The sequence below is a fragment of the Hemiscyllium ocellatum genome, unplaced genomic scaffold, assembly GCF_020745735.1.
Source record: "Hemiscyllium ocellatum isolate sHemOce1 unplaced genomic scaffold, sHemOce1.pat.X.cur. scaffold_1507_pat_ctg1, whole genome shotgun sequence".
Lineage (NCBI taxonomy): Eukaryota > Metazoa > Chordata > Chondrichthyes > Orectolobiformes > Hemiscylliidae > Hemiscyllium > Hemiscyllium ocellatum.
In genome coordinates, this window is record NW_026867793.1 from 14,950 (window position 1) to 29,231 (window position 14,282).

Sequence of the window (14,282 nt, forward strand, 5' to 3'; positions counted from 1 at the left end):
TTGGCCATGGGTTTGCAAGGTGCTGCCTGAGGAATTCTGGTGAATCTTGTAGATGCCGGGGGAATGAATGACCCTGCCGGGGGAATGAATGACCCTGCCGCCGCCGCTGTCCCCGATCACCGGGAGAAACCTCTCTGCAGTCGACCTGACGTGCGGTGGCTCCGGCCCGTGCCATCTGATTGGTCGTCAGCGCGACCTACGCGGCTACGTAACAGAAAAGCACGGGGAAAGCACAGCGACTGCTGCAGAGTGATCTTCCGGTCTGGTTGGATATCTTGGAAGGAAGGTAGACGGTAAGGGAATAAAGGAACTTTGAATATCATCAAACTGATGGAAAGGATAGTCGGCAAATATGACCTCCACCGTTGGAGTATTGATGTGCTATCGCTTCTCGGCCTTTTGGCTTGGAATATGTGTAGTTTCTGTTCTTATCAGTTTAATCGCTGATATCTCCCGAAGGTGGGAGTGTTTGTATTAAATGGATTTTTGGAGCAGGGAGATGGCTTAAGGGCTTGCTCTGTCCTCTCCATGTATCAGCCTGGTATTGCAGTGTTTCCAGGAATGGTGCACCCAACGCTTACCCAAGTTCAAAAGCAGGTGAATGCAATGTGAATCTCTTGCCTTTGCTAGTTTGCCGTGTTGATGGCAGTCAGTGATTGTTGCATCTATTGTCTTTTCAGTTGCAGGAAACTATCGTCTTTTGTTACGGGTTTTTCTGTCTTATGAACCTGCTCTGCAGTTACCTGATGAAGGTGCAGCACGCTGAAAGCCAGGACAGGGTAACCCCAACGTGCTACAGGAACATTCTGGAACCAGGGGCCTGCCAGGAAGGTAACTTGCCAATTTAAATGAATGGATTTGCCCTTGTCTGCCGTTTTGGGCTTCTGCGGTCGTTCTTGGAACGTATCCCACCGATGGTACGGCGGTGGCGGGGGGTGGGGTGACTGCTGTAATTTCAAAGAACCCCGTTGGGCTGAACCCTGGTGTTGTGGGATTTTTAACACAGTCAAATCAGGTTGTGGGATCCCATGACTCAGCCAATGTCAAATGGCTATCAGATCAGCCCCCACAGCCCCTTCCAACCCCCCCCCGCCCGCCCCCCCAACCCCGAGGCAACAAATTTATCCTAATATTTTCTTGAACAAGAAAGAAATGTCTTTGGTCTGTTTCCTGAATAGAGTGAAACCCCCATCTCTGTTTGTTTCTTCGCAAACTACTGTACGGAAGCGACCTGCTTTAGTAGCTACGTCTGCACGTAAAGATTATTCACGCAGACCATCGCCCAAGGCTGGAACTGGCTTCAGCTCCCTGGTGCCACCAGGCAGCCGTACTAACCACTGATCCACTGTGCCACCCGTACGATTTGGAACGATTTGTCATCATTTGCGGTGCAAGTAGCGAAACAGTTGTCAGTTTGTCAACTGGGTCGGATTATAATGTTGTCAGCGATCTGCAGCAATGTGAACGGAGATGTCGAATCGAGCTGCTGGTGGTGATGAGGCGCGCTTGCAGCGTGACATGTTTACACGGGGAGATCAGCTCCCTCCCCATTCTCCACAGAGAGTCGGATACAAGTAGAGAGGATATTGAAAGTGGACGATAAAGAAAGGGTGCACGGACGTAATTCGCTTTTCGCAACTTTTCGGATTGATGCGGAATGCCGAGGAGCGAATCCTGTACGTGAGGGAAACGATGATTGGCATTTATGGGCAATCTACACCAACACAAGGGGAGGCAATGAATAGGATCTTTCCGTCAAGGCCAACATTTCTCGCCCATGCCGAGATCAGCCTGGTGGTGAGCTGCTCTCTCGAACCGCTGCAGTCCAAGTGCTGTCGGTAGCCCCGCGATGCTGTTTGGGCGGGGATTCCCGATTTTGACCCGGTAACACCGGAGGAACAAGACATATTTGCAATTCAGGACAGCGAGTGCCTCGGGGGGGGGGGGAGAACTTGCGAATGGTGGTGTTCCCGTGGATCTGCTGCCGTCATCCTTCGAGGCTGCGTTGGCCATGGGTTTGCAAGGTGCTGCCTGAGGAATTCTGGTGAATCTTGTAGATGCCGGGGGAATGAATGACCCTGCCGGGGGAATGAATGACCCTGCCGCCGCCGCTGTCCCCGATCACCGGGAGAAACCTCTCTGCAGTCGACCTGACGTGCGGTGGCTCCGGCCCGTGCCATCTGATTGGTCGTCAGCGCGACCTACGCGGCTACGTAACAGAAAAGCACGGGGAAAGCACAGCGACTGCTGCAGAGTGATCTTCCGGTCTGGTTGGATATCTTGGAAGGAAGGTAGACGGTAAGGGAATAAAGGAACTTTGAATATCATCAAACTGATGGAAAGGATAGTCGGCAAATATGACCTCCACCGTTGGAGTATTAATGTGCTATCGCTTCTCGGCCTTTTGGCTTGGAATATGTGTAGTTTCTGTTCTTATCAGTTTAATCGCTGATATCTCCCGAAGGTGGGAGTGTTTGTATTAAATGGATTTTTGGAGCAGGGAGATGGCTTAAGGGCTTGCTCTGTCCTCTCCATGTATCAGCCTGGTATTGCAGTGTTTCCAGGAATGGTGCACCCAACGCTTACCCAAGTTCAAAAGCAGGTGAATGCAATGTGAATCTCTTGCCTTTGCTAGTTGCCGTGTTGATGGCAGTCAGTGATTGTTGCATCTATTGTCTTTTCAGTTGCAGGAAACTATCGTCTTTTGTTACGGGTTTTCTGTCTTATGAACCTGCTCTGCAGTTACCTGATGAAGGTGCAGCACGCTGAAAGCCAGGACAGGGGTAACCCCAACGTGCTACAGGGAACATTCTGGAACCAGGGGCCTGCCAGGAAGGTAACTTGCCAATTTGAATGAATGGATTTGCCCTTGTCTGCCGTTTTGGGCTTCTGCGGTCGTTCTTGGAACGTATCCCACCGATGGTACGGCGGTGGCGGGGGGTGGGGTGACTGCTGTAATTTCAAAGAACCCCGTTGGGCTGAAACCTGGTGTTGTGGGATTTTTAACACAGTCAAATCAGGTTGTGGGATCCCATGACTCAGCCAATGTCAAATGGCTATCAGATCAGCCCCCACAGCCCCTTCCCAACCCCCCCGCCTCCCCCTCCACCCCCGAGGCAACAAATTTATCCTAATATTTTCTTGAACAAGAAAGAAATGTCTTTGGTCTGTTTCCTGAATAGAGTGAAATCCCCATCTCTGTTTGTTTCTTCGCAAACTACTGTACGGAAGCGACCTGCTTTAGTAGCTACGTCTGTACGTAAAGATTATTCACGCAGACGATCGCCCAAGGCTGGAACTGGCTTCAGCTCCCTGGTGCCACCAGGCAGCCGTACTAACCACTGATCCACTGTGCCACCCGTACGATTTGGAACGATTTGTCATCATTTGCGGTGCAAGTAGCGAAACAGTTGTCAGTTTGTCAACTGGGTCGGATTATAATGTTGTCAGCGATCTGCAGCAATGTGAACGGAGATGTCGAATCGAGCTGCTGGTGGTGATGAGGCGCGCTTGCAGCGTGACATGTTTACACGGGGAGATCAGCTCCCTCCCCATTCTCCACAGAGAGTCGGATACAAGTAGAGAGGATATTGAAAGTGGACGATAAAGAAAGGGTGCACGGACGTAATTCGCTTTTCGCAACTTTTCGGATTGATGCGGAATGCCGAGGAGCGAATCCTGTACGTGAGGGAAACGATGATTGGCATTTATGGGCAATCTACACCAACACAAGGGGAGGCAATGAATAGGATCTTTCCGTCAAGGCCAACATTTCTCGCCCATGCCGAGATCAGCCTGGTGGTGAGCTGCTCTCTCGAACCGCTGCAGTCCAAGTGCTGTCGGTAGCCCCGCGATGCTGTTTGGGCGGGGATTCCCGATTTTGACCCGGTAACACCGGAGGAACAAGGACATATTTGCAATTCAGGACAGCGAGTGCCTCGGCGCGGGGGAGAACTTGCGAATGGTGTGTTCCCGTGGATCTGCTGCCGTCATCCTTCGAGGCTGCGTTGGCCATGGGTTTGCAAGGTGCTGCCTGAGGAATTCTGGTGAATCTTGTAGATGCCGGGGAATGAATGACCCTGCCGGGGGAATGAATGACCCTGCCGCCGCCGCTGTCCCCGATCACCGGGAGAAACCTCTCTGCAGTCGACCTGACGTGCAGTGGCTCCGGCCCGTGCCATCTGATTGGTCGTCAGCGCGACCTACGCGGCTACGTAACAGAAAACCACGGGTAAAGCACAGCGACTGCTGCAGAGTGATCTTCCGGTCTGGTTGGATATCTTGGAAGGAAGGTAGACGGTAAGGGAATAAAGGAACTTTGAATATCATCAAACTGATGGAAAGGATAGTCGGCAAATATGACCTCCACCGTTGGAGTATTAATGTGCTATCGCTTCTCGGCCTTTTGGCTTGGAATATGTGTAGTTTCTGTTCTTATCAGTTTAATCGCTGATATCTCCCGAAGGTGGGAGTGTTTGTATTAAATGGATTTTTGGAGCAGGGAGATGGCTTAAGGGCTTGCTCTGTCCTCTCCATGTATCAGCCTGGTATTGCAGTGTTTCCAGGAATGGTGCACCCAACGCTTACCCAAGTTCAAAAGCAGGTGAATGCAATGTGAATCTCTTGCCTTTGCTAGTTTGCCGTGTTGATGGCAGTCAGTGATTGTTGCATCTATTGTCTTTTCAGTTGCAGGAAAACTATCGTCTTTTGTTACGGGTTTTCTGTCTTATGAACCTGCTCTGCAGTTACCTGATGAAGGTGCAGCACGCTGAAAGCCAGGACAGGGGTAACCCCAACGTGCTACAGGGAACATTCTGAACCAGGGGCCTGCCAGGAAGGTAACTTGCCAATTTGAATGAATAGATTTGCCCTTGTCTGCCGTTTTGGGCTTCTGCGGTCGTTCTTGGAACGTATCCCACCGATGGTACGGCGGTGGCGGGGGGTGGGGTGACTGCTGTAATTTCAAAGAACCCCGTTGGGCTGAACCCTGGTGTTGTGGGATTTTTAACACAGTCAAATCAGGTTGTGGGATCCCATGACTCAGCCAATGTCAAATGGCTATCAGATCAGCCCCCACAGCCCCTTCCCAACCCCCCCCGCCTCCCCCCCCAACCCCGAGGCAACAAATTTATCCTAATATTTCTTGAACAAGAAAGAAATGTCTTTGGTCTGTTTCCTGAATAGAGTGAAACCCCCATCTCTGTTTGTTTCTTCGCAAACTACTGTACGGAAGCGACCTGCTTTAGTAGCTACGTCTGCACGTAAAGATTATTCACGCAGACCATCGCCCAAGGCTGGAACTGGCTTCAGCTCCCTGGTGCCACCAGGCAGCCGTACTAACCACTGATCCACTGTGCCACCCGTACGATTTGGAACGATTTGTCATCATTTGCGGTGCAAGTAGCGAAACAGTTGTCAGTTTGTCAACTGGGTCAGATTATAATGTTGTCAGCGATCTGCAGCAATGTGAACGGAGATGTCGAATCGAGCTGCTGGTGGTGATGAGGCGCGCTTGCAGCGTGACATGTTTACACGGGGAGATCAGCTCCCTCCCCATTCTCCACAGAGAGTCGGATACAAGTAGAGAGGATATTGAAAGTGGACGATAAAGAAAGGGTGCACGGACGTAATTCGCTTTTCGCAACTTTTCGGATTGATGCGGAATGCCGAGGAGCGAATCCTGTACGTGAGGGAAACGATGATTGGCATTTATGGGCAATCTACACCAACACAAGGGGAGGCAATGAATAGGATCTTTCCGTCAAGGCCAACATTTCTCGCCCATGCCGAGATCAGCCTGGTGGTGAGCTGCTCTCTCGAACCGCTGCAGTCCAAGTGCTGTCGGTAGCCCCGCGATGCTGTTTGGGCGGGGATTCCCGATTTTGACCCGGTAACACCGGAGGAACAAGGACATATTTGCAATTCAGGACAGCGAGTGCCTCGGCGCGGGGGAGAACTTGCGAATGGTGGTGTTCCCGTGGATCTGCTGCCGTCATCCTTCGAGGCTGCGTTGGCCATGGGTTTGCAAGGTGCTGCCTGAGGAATTCTGGTGAATCTTGTAGATGCCGGGGGAATGAATGACCCTGCCGGGGGAATGAATGACCCTGCCGCCGCCGCTGTCCCCGATCACCGGGAGAAACCTCTCTGCAGTCGACCTGACGTGCGGTGGCTCCGGCCCGTGCCATCTGATTGGTCGTCAGCGCGACCTACGCGGCTACGTAACAGAAAACCACGGGTAAAGCACAGCGACTGCTGCAGAGTGATCTTCCGGTCTGGTTGGATATCTTGGAAGGAAGGTAGACGGTAAGGGAATAAAGGAACTTTGAATATCATCAAACTGATGGAAAGGATAGTCGGCAAATATGACCTCCACCGTTGGAGTATTGATGTGCTATCGCTTCTCGGCCTTTTGGCTTGGAATATGTGTAGTTTCTGTTCTTATCAGTTTAATCGCTGATATCTCCCGAAGGTGGGAGTGTTTGTATTAAATGGATTTTTGGAGCAGGGAGATGGCTTAAGGGCTTGCTCTGTCCTCTCCATGTATCAGCCTGGTATTGCAGTGTTTCCAGGAATGGTGCACCCAACGCCTACCCAAGTTCAAAAGCAGGTGAATGCAATGTGAATCTCTTGCCTTTGCTAGTTTGCCGTGTTGATGGCAGTCAGTGATTGTTGCATCTATTGTCTTTTCAGTTGCAGGAAACTATCGTCTTTTGTTACGGGTTTTCTGTCTTATGAACCTGCTCTGCAGTTACCTGATGAAGGTGCAGCACGCTGAAAGCCAGGACAGGGGTAACCCCAACGTGCTACAGGGAACATTCTGGAACCAGGGGCCTGCCAGGAAGGTAACTTGCCAATTTGAATGAATGGATTTGCCCTTGTCTGCCGTTTTGGGCTTCTGCGGTCGTTCTTGGAACGTATCCCACCGATGGTACGGCGGTGGCGGGGGGTGGGGTGACTGCTGTAATTTCAAAGAACCCCGTTGGGCTGAAACCTGGTGTTGTGGGATTTTTAACACAGTCAAATCAGGTTGTGGGATCCCATGACTCAGCCAATGTCAAATGGCTATCAGATCAGCCCCCACAGCCCCTTCCCAACCCCCCCCCCCCCCCCCCACCCCGAGGCAACAAATTTATCCTAATATTTCTTGAACAAGAAAGAAATGTCTTTGGTCTGTTTCCTGAATAGAGTGAAACCCCCATCTCTGTTTGTTTCTTCGCAAACTACTGTACGGAAGCGACCTGCTTTAGTAGCTACGTCTGTACGTAAAGATTATTCACGCAGACGATCGCCCAAGGCTGGAACTGGCTTCAGCTCCCTGGTGCCACCAGGCAGCCGTACTAACCACTGATCCACTGTGCCACCCGTACGATTTGGAACGATTTGTCATCATTTGCGGTGCAAGTAGCGAAACAGTTGTCAGTTTGTCAACTGGGTCGGATTATAATGTTGTCAGCGATCTGCAGCAATGTGAACGGAGATGTCGAATCGAGCTGCTGGTGGTGATGAGGCACGCTTGCAGCGTGACATGTTTACACGGGGAGATCAGCTCCCTCCCCATTCTCCACAGAGAGTCGGATACAAGTAGAGAGGATATTGAAAGTGGACGATAAAGAAAGGGTGCACGGACGTAATTCGCTTTTCGCAACTTTTCGGATTGATGCGGAATGCCGAGGAGCGAATCCTGTACGTGAGGGAAACGATGATTGGCATTTATGGGCAAGCTACACCAACACAAGGGGAGGCAATGAATAGGATCTTTCCGTCAAGGCCAACATTTCTCGCCCATGCCGAGATCAGCCTGGTGGTGAGCTGCTCTCTCGAACCGCTGCAGTCCAAGTGCTGTCGGTAGCCCCGCGATGCTGTTTGGGCGGGGATTCCCGATTTTGACCCGGTAACACCGGAGGAACAAGGACATATTTGCAATTCAGGACAGCGAGTGCCTCGGCGCGGGGGAGAACTTGCGAATGGTGGTGTTCCCGTGGATCTGCTGCCGTCATCCTTCGAGGCTGCGTTGGCCATGGGTTTGCAAGGTGCTGCCTGAGGAATTCTGGTGAATCTTGTAGATGCCGGGGAATGAATGACCCTGCCGGGGGAATGAATGACCCTGCCGCCGCCGCTGTCCCCGATCACCGGGAGAAACCTCTCTGCAGTCGACCTGACGTGCAGTGGCTCCGGCCCGTGCCATCTGATTGGTCGTCAGCGCGACCTACGCGGCTACGTAACAGAAAAGCACGGGGAAAGCACAGCGACTGCTGCAGAGTGATCTTCCGGTCTGGTTGGATATCTTGGAAGGAAGGTAGACGGTAAGGGAATAAAGGAACTTTGAATATCATCAAACTGATGGAAAGGATAGTCGGCAAATATGACCTCCACCGTTGGAGTATTGATGTGCTATCGCTTCTCGGCCTTTTGGCTTGGAATATGTGTAGTTTCTGTTCTTATCAGTTTAATCGCTGATATCTCCCGAAGGTGGGAGTGTTTGTATTAAATGGATTTTTGGAGCAGGGAGATGGCTTAAGGGCTTGCTCTGTCCTCTCCATGTATCAGCCTGGTATTGCAGTGTTTCCAGGAATGGTGCACCCAACGCTTACCCAAGTTCAAAAGCAGGTGAATGCAATGTGAATCTCTTGCCTTTGCTAGTTTGCCGTGTTGATGGCAGTCAGTGATTGTTGCATCTATTGTCTTTTCAGTTGCAGGAAACTATCGTCTTTTGTTACGGGTTTTCTGTCTTATGACCTGCTCTGCAGTTACCTGATGAAGGTGCAGCACGCTGAAAGCCAGGACAGGGGTAACCCCAACGTGCTACAGGGAACATTCTGGAACCAGGGGCCTGCCAGGAAGGTAACTTGCCAATTTGAATGAATGGATTTGCCCTTGTCTGCCGTTTTGGGCTTCTGCGGTCGTTCTTGGAACGTATCCCACCGATGGTACGGCGGTGGCGGGGGGTGGGGTGACTGCTGTAATTTCAAAGAACCCCGTTGGGCTGAACCCTGGTGTTGTGGGATGTTTAACACAGTCAAATCAGGTTGTGGGATCCCATGACTCAGCCAATGTCAAATGGCTATCAGATCAGCCCCCACAGCCCCTTCCCAACCCCCCCGCCTCCCCCCCCACCCCGAGGCAACAAATTTATCCTAATATTTTCTTGAACAAGAAAGAAATGTCTTTGGTCTGTTTCCTGAATAGAGTGAAACCCCCATCTCTGTTTGTTTCTTCGCAAACTACTGTACGGAAGCGACCTGCTTTAGTAGCTACGTCTGCACGTAAAGATTATTCACGCAGACCATCGCCCAAGGCTGGAACTGGCTTCAGCTCCCTGGTGCCACCAGGCAGCCGTACTAACCACTGATCCACTGTGCCACCCGTACGATTTGGAACGATTTGTCATCATTTGCGGTGCAAGTAGCGAAACAGTTGTCAGTTTGTCAACTGGGTCGGATTATAATGTTGTCAGCGATCTGCAGCAATGTGAACGGAGATGTCGAATCGAGCTGCTGGTGGTGATGAGGCGCGCTTGCAGCGTGACATGTTTACACGGGGAGATCAGCTCCCTCCCCATTCTCCACAGAGAGTCGGATACAAGTAGAGAGGATATTGAAAGTGGACGATAAAGAAAGGGTGCACGGACGTAATTCGCTTTTCGCAACTTTTCGGATTGATGCGGAATGCCGAGGAGCGAATCCTGTACGTGAGGGAAACGATGATTGGCATTTATGGGCAATCTACACCAACACAAGGGGAGGCAATGAATAGGATCTTTCCGTCAAGGCCAACATTTCTCGCCCATGCCGAGATCAGCCTGGTGGTGAGCTGCTCTCTCGAACCGCTGCAGTCCAAGTGCTGTCGGTAGCCCCGCGATGCTGTTTGGGCGGGGATTCCCGATTTTGACCCGGTAACACCGGAGGAACAAGGACATATTTGCAATTCAGGACAGCGAGTGCCTCGGCGCGGGGGAGAACTTGCGAATGGTGGTGTTCCCGTGGATCTGCTGCCGTCATCCTTCGAGGCTGCGTTGGCCATGGGTTTGCAAGGTGCTGCCTGAGGAATTCTGGTGAATCTTGTAGATGCCGGGGGAATGAATGACCCTGCCGGGGAATGAATGACCCTGCCGCCGCCGCTGTCCCCGATCACCGGGAGAAACCTCTCTGCAGTCGACCTGACGTGCGGTGGCTCCGGCCCGTGCCATCTGATTGGTCGTCAGCGCGACCTACGCGGCTACGTAACAGAAAACCACGGGGAAAGCACAGCGACTGCTGCAGAGTGATCTTCCGGTCTGGTTGGATATCTTGGAAGGAAGGTAGACGGTAAGGGAATAAAGGAACTTTGAATATCATCAAACTGATGGAAAGGATAGTCGGCAAATATGACCTCCACCGTTGGAGTATTAATGTGCTATCGCTTCTCGGCCTTTTGGCTTGGAATATGTGTAGTTTCTGTTCTTATCAGTTTAATCGCTGATATCTCCCGAAGGTGGGAGTGTTTGTATTAAATGGATTTTTGGAGCAGGGAGATGGCTTAAGGGCTTGCTCTGTCCTCTCCATGTATCAGCCTGGTATTGCAGTGTTTCCAGGAATGGTGCACCCAACGCTTACCCAAGTTCAAAAGCAGGTGAATGCAATGTGAATCTCTTGCCTTTGCTAGTTTGCCGTGTTGATGGCAGTCAGTGATTGTTGCATCTATTGTCTTTTCAGTTGCAGGAAACTATCGTCTTTTGTTACGGGTTTTCTGTCTTATGAACCTGCTCTGCAGTTACCTGATGAAGGTGCAGCACGCTGAAAGCCAGGACAGGGGTAACCCCAACGTGCTACAGGGAACATTCTGGAACCAGGGCCTGCCAGGAAGGTAACTTGCCAATTTGAATGAATGGATTTGCCCTTGTCTGCCGTTTTGGGCTTCTGCGGTCGTTCTTGGAACGTATCCCACCGATGGTACGGCGGTGGCGGGGGGTGGGGTGACTGCTGTAATTTCAAAGAACCCCGTTGGGCTGAAACCTGGTGTTGTGGGATTTTTAACACAGTCAAATCAGGTTGTGGGATCCCATGACTCAGCCAATGTCAAATGGCTATCAGATCAGCCCCCACAGCCCCTTCCCAACCCCCCCGCCTCCCCCCCCACCCCGAGGCAACAAATTTATCCTAATATTTTCTTGAACAAGAAAGAAATGTCTTTGGTCTGTTTCCTGAATAGAGTGAAACCCCCATCTCTGTTTGTTTCTTCGCAAACTACTGTACGGAAGCGACCTGCTTTAGTAGCTACGTCTGTACGTAAAGATTATTCACGCAGACGATCGCCCAAGGCTGGAACTGGCTTCAGCTCCCTGGTGCCACCAGGCAGCCGTACTAACCACTGATCCACTGTGCCACCCGTACGATTTGGAACGATTTGTCATCATTTGCGGTGCAAGTAGCGAAACAGTTGTCAGTTTGTCAACTGGGTCGGATTATAATGTTGTCAGCGATCTGCAGCAATGTGAACGGAGATGTCGAATCGAGCTGCTGGTGGTGATGAGGCGCGCTTGCAGCGTGACATGTTTACACGGGGAGATCAGCTCCCTCCCCATTCTCCACAGAGAGTCGGATACAAGTAGAGAGGATATTGAAAGTGGACGATAAAGAAAGGGTGCACGGACGTAATTCGCTTTTCGCAACTTTTCGGATTGATGCGGAATGCCGAGGAGCGAATCCTGTACGTGAGGGAAACGATGATTGGCATTTATGGGCAATCTACACCAACACAAGGGGAGGCAATGAATAGGATCTTTCCGTCAAGGCCAACATTTCTCGCCCATGCCGAGATCAGCCTGGTGGTGAGCTGCTCTCTCGAACCGCTGCAGTCCAAGTGCTGTCGGTAGCCCCGCGATGCTGTTTGGGCGGGGATTCCCGATTTTGACCCGGTAACACCGGAGGAACAAGGACATATTTGCAATTCAGGACAGCGAGTGCCTCGGCGCGGGGGAGAACTTGCGAATGGTGGTGTTCCCGTGGATCTGCTGCCGTCATCCTTCGAGGCTGCGTTGGCCATGGGTTTACAAGGTGCTGCCTGAGGAATTCTGGTGAATCTTGTAGATGCCGGGGGAATGAATGACCCTGCCGGGGAATGAATGACCCTGCCGCCGCCGCTGTCCCCGATCACCGGGAGAAACCTCTCTGCAGTCGACCTGACGTGCAGTGGCTCCGGCCCGTGCCATCTGATTGGTCGTCAGCGCGACCTACGCGGCTACGTAACAGAAAACCACGGGTAAAGCACAGCGACTGCTGCAGAGTGATCTTCCGGTCTGGTTGGATATCTTGGAAGGAAGGTAGACGGTAAGGGAATAAAGGAACTTTGAATATCATCAAACTGATGGAAAGGATAGTCGGCAAATATGACCTCCACCGTTGGAGTATTGATGTGCTATCGCTTCTCGGCCTTTTGGCTTGGAATATGTGTAGTTTCTGTTCTTATCAGTTTAATCGCTGATATCTCCCGAAGGTGGGAGTGTTTGTATTAAATGGATTTTTGGAGCAGGGAGATGGCTTAAGGGCTTGCTCTGTCCTCTCCATGTATCAGCCTGGTATTGCAGTGTTTCCAGGAATGGTGCACCCAACGCTTACCCAAGTTCAAAAGCAGGTGAATGCAATGTGAATCTCTTGCCTTTGCTAGTTTGCCGTGTTGATGGCAGTCAGTGATTGTTGCATCTATTGTCTTTTCAGTTGCAGGAAACTATCGTCTTTTGTTACGGGTTTTCTGTCTTATGAACCTGCTCTGCAGTTACCTGATGAAGGTGCAGCACGCTGAAAGCCAGGACAGGGGTAACCCCAACGTGCTACAGGGAACATTCTGGAACCAGGGGCCTGCCAGGAAGGTAACTTGCCAATTTGAATGAATGGATTTGCCCTTGTCTGCCGTTTTGGGCTTCTGCGGTCGTTCTTGGAACGTATCCCACCGATGGTACGGCGGTGGCGGGGGGTGGGGTGACTGCTGTAATTTCAAAGAACCCCGTTGGGCTGAACCCTGGTGTTGTGGGATTTTTAACACAGTCAAATCAGGTTGTGGGATCCCATGACTCAGCCAATGTCAAATGGCTATCAGATCAGCCCCCACAGCCCCTTCCCAACCCCCCCGCCTCCCCCCCCACCCCGAGGCAACAAATTTATCCTAATATTTTCTTGAACAAGAAAGAAATGTCTTTGGTCTGTTTCCTGAATAGAGTGAAACCCCCATCTCTGTTTGTTTCTTCGCAAACTACTGTACGGAAGCGACCTGCTTTAGTAGCTACGTCTGCACGTAAAGATTATTCACGCAGACCATCGCCCAAGGCTGGAACTGGCTTCAGCTCCCTGGTGCCACCAGGCAGCCGTACTAACCACTGATCCACTGTGCCACCCGTACGATTTGGAACGATTTGTCATCATTTGCGGTGCAAGTAGCGAAACAGTTGTCAGTTTGTCAACTGGGTCGGATTATAATGTTGTCAGCGATCTGCAGCAATGTGAACGGAGATGTCGAATCGAGCTGCTGGTGGTGATGAGGCGCGCTTGCAGCGTGACATGTTTACACGGGGAGATCAGCTCCCTCCCCATTCTCCACAGAGAGTCGGATACAAGTAGAGAGGATATTGAAAGTGGACGATAAAGAAAGGGTGCACGGACGTAATTCGCTTTTCGCAACTTTTCGGATTGATGCGGAATGCCGAGGAGCGAATCCTGTACGTGAGGGAAACGATGATTGGCATTTATGGGCAATCTACACCAACACAAGGGGAGGCAATGAATAGGATCTTTCCGTCAAGGCCAACATTTCTCGCCCATGCCGAGATCAGCCTGGTGGTGAGCTGCTCTCTCGAACCGCTGCAGTCCAAGTGCTGTCGGTAGCCCCGCGATGCTGTTTGGGCGGGGATTCCCGATTTTGACCCGGTAACACCGGAGGAACAAGGACATATTTGCAATTCAGGACAGCGAGTGCCTCGGCGCGGGGGAGAACTTGCGAATGGTGGTGTTCCCGTGGATCTGCTGCCGTCATCCTTCGAGGCTGCGTTGGCCATGGGTTTGCAAGGTGCTGCCTGAGGAATTCTGGTGAATCTTGTAGATGCCGGGGGAATGAATGACCCTGCCGGGGGAATGAATGACCCTGCCGCCGCCGCTGTCCCCGATCACCGGGAGAAACCTCTCTGCAGTCGACCTGACGTGCGGTGGCTCCGGCCCGTGCCATCTGATTGGTCGTCAGCGCGACCTACGCGGCTACGTAACAGAAAACCACGGGGAAAGCACAGCGACTGCTGCAGAGTGATCTTCCGGTCTGGT

At 51.6% G+C, this 14,282-nt stretch overlaps 7 non-coding genes across 7 annotated transcripts; all 7 read left to right on the forward strand.

Moving 5' to 3' along the window:
* The first annotated feature begins 383 nt into the window (after positions 1–383).
* Positions 384–575, forward strand: LOC132810035 (U2 spliceosomal RNA). The gene has a single exon (XR_009642653.1). It is a non-coding gene; the product is annotated as a U2 spliceosomal RNA (small nuclear RNA).
* A 1,813-nt stretch (positions 576–2,388) lies between these two features.
* LOC132810036 (U2 spliceosomal RNA) lies at positions 2,389–2,580 on the forward strand. Its single transcript, XR_009642654.1, has one exon. It is a non-coding gene; the product is annotated as a U2 spliceosomal RNA (small nuclear RNA).
* A 1,809-nt stretch (positions 2,581–4,389) lies between these two features.
* LOC132810037 (U2 spliceosomal RNA) lies at positions 4,390–4,581 on the forward strand. Its single transcript, XR_009642655.1, has one exon. It is a non-coding gene; the product is annotated as a U2 spliceosomal RNA (small nuclear RNA).
* A 1,812-nt stretch (positions 4,582–6,393) lies between these two features.
* Positions 6,394–6,585, forward strand: LOC132810038 (U2 spliceosomal RNA). Its single transcript, XR_009642656.1, has one exon. It is a non-coding gene; the product is annotated as a U2 spliceosomal RNA (small nuclear RNA).
* A 1,808-nt stretch (positions 6,586–8,393) lies between these two features.
* Positions 8,394–8,585, forward strand: LOC132810039 (U2 spliceosomal RNA). The gene has a single exon (XR_009642657.1). It is a non-coding gene; the product is annotated as a U2 spliceosomal RNA (small nuclear RNA).
* A 1,809-nt stretch (positions 8,586–10,394) lies between these two features.
* On the forward strand, positions 10,395–10,586 carry LOC132810040 (U2 spliceosomal RNA). Its single transcript, XR_009642658.1, has one exon. It is a non-coding gene; the product is annotated as a U2 spliceosomal RNA (small nuclear RNA).
* Positions 10,587–12,395: 1,809 nt separating this feature from the next.
* On the forward strand, positions 12,396–12,587 carry LOC132810041 (U2 spliceosomal RNA). The gene has a single exon (XR_009642659.1). It is a non-coding gene; the product is annotated as a U2 spliceosomal RNA (small nuclear RNA).
* The last annotated feature ends 1,695 nt before the right edge of the window (positions 12,588–14,282 follow it).